We start from the raw sequence: 1,897 nt of genomic DNA, 5'->3' as shown, positions 1-1,897 counted from the left end.
GATGAATGTTGTTGCTTGTTTTTACTATTATACATTGTTATGATACTGAACATGAAGTCCTCCACTCCATAACGTATTCCGCCGTTCTCGGTTTTGGGGTGTGACAATATTATTTGGGAATAAATAATATTCGTAAAAAAATGTAGTGGAATTCATAAACCTAATACTACATGACAAATTCATAAAAAGGCTACAAACACAACTTTTTGGTGAATTCATCACCAAATGCGACAAAGTCTACACCGTATAAACACCAATTTTTTACAAAACGAACTTCAAAATTCAACCTAGCTATTCTTGTAACGTATTATAATTTGATAACAATGTTTCTTATAATAATTTGAATTTTTCTAATTCGAATTAAATATTTATACATACTTTATACCATACTTTTTATTAAAAACACATTGTTTTTTATAAAAATCGTACTCTTTTATAAAAATGGCTAGATTTTTATAAAAGAATTTGGTACCTTTAATTGACATTAGGGGTTATGGAACCCAAAAATGACACAATGGTCCCCTTTTTCCCAACATGTCAAATCCCCCACACATCTCCATGTATGCCCACCCTACCCACCCAACCCCCTCCCCCCTTATCTCTTAAACTCATGGCAAAAAGTCCATTTTTCTTCCATTATCTTTATCATTTTCAACTTCTCCTCCAAGTTTAAGCCCTCATCCTCCAACCCCAAATTCTTCCAAGTTAGTTCTTGAGTTTTGGTAGGTACTTCCTTCATAATCTAGTGATTCTACACAATTCTACGCTAATTTCTATCCATTTACACACATTATCATGTGTTAATATTCATAGGATCTTCAAATGTTCAATGTGTTCTTCAAGTGTTCTTAACTTGAAACTTCCATCTACAACCTTCCATTCATCAAGAAAACACATATAATGTGAGTTCATACCCTTTCATTTTCGAGATTTCTAAGTTTTACGGGGAGAATACAAGTAAACTTGTAAAAATATACAAGTTATTATGAATGCTTACTTATATGTTGTGTAAAAGTGCTAAATACTAGAAATAATGTTATAACCAAGCTTTACGAGCATTTAGATATAGATGTTTGTTTAAAATACAAAACTATGAAAAACAAGTTTAAACATGTTATATGTTCTTGAGACTAAAGTCATAAACACAAAACTATTAAAATTGAGGTTTTTATGAGACTAATATGATTTTTCTAGCAAAAATGGTTATAACAAGTTATTACACAATTTTTGTAAGATATAAATTAAAATATGTTATTTTGGACATATGTCTTGAAACTAGTCAAAAATACTAATGAGTTAGTTTTACAAAAAGAAAACTTCAAAATCTATCACTTTATGCAATAATGGGTTTTTTTTTTAACAAAAACGGTCATAACTTGGTTATGATATCATTTTTGTGGGTTTTGACCAAAAATATGTTGTTCAAAACATATAAAGTTAACTGGACCTAAAAATCACAAAATGGTAAAAATAAGTTTTACATAACTATATTTCACTATTTGACGTTTGTGACGTTAAAAGTCAAAAACTAGAAAAGGATAATTTTATACTAAGAACTCACTTATTTGTGCTAGATGTAAAATACTTGTTATTTTATGACTATCTAAGCATGTTAGCCTCTGTATATGTATATACATGTGTATATAGGTAAAAAATCAAATATTATAATAAACTGTATAAGTATAGTTTATGGATCATTAACATTATTGTAACATGTTGAGCAAAGTGGATAATTATATATATATATATATATATATATATATATATATAATTATAATAATAATAATAATAATAATAATTTTATATTATTTTATTATCATGGAAAAGTGATAACTACACTTAAACAAGTTTTCATTACAACAAAACGTAAACTCATTGAATCATTTTTTACGAGTCA

The sequence above is a fragment of the Lactuca saligna genome, chromosome 4, assembly GCF_052625555.1.
Source record: "Lactuca saligna cultivar CGN05327 chromosome 4, ASM5262555v1, whole genome shotgun sequence".
In the NCBI taxonomy this organism is placed as follows: domain Eukaryota; kingdom Viridiplantae; phylum Streptophyta; class Magnoliopsida; order Asterales; family Asteraceae; genus Lactuca; species Lactuca saligna.
The sequence above is the reverse complement of the archived record's forward strand: the minus strand, read 5'-3'. Positions refer to the sequence as shown.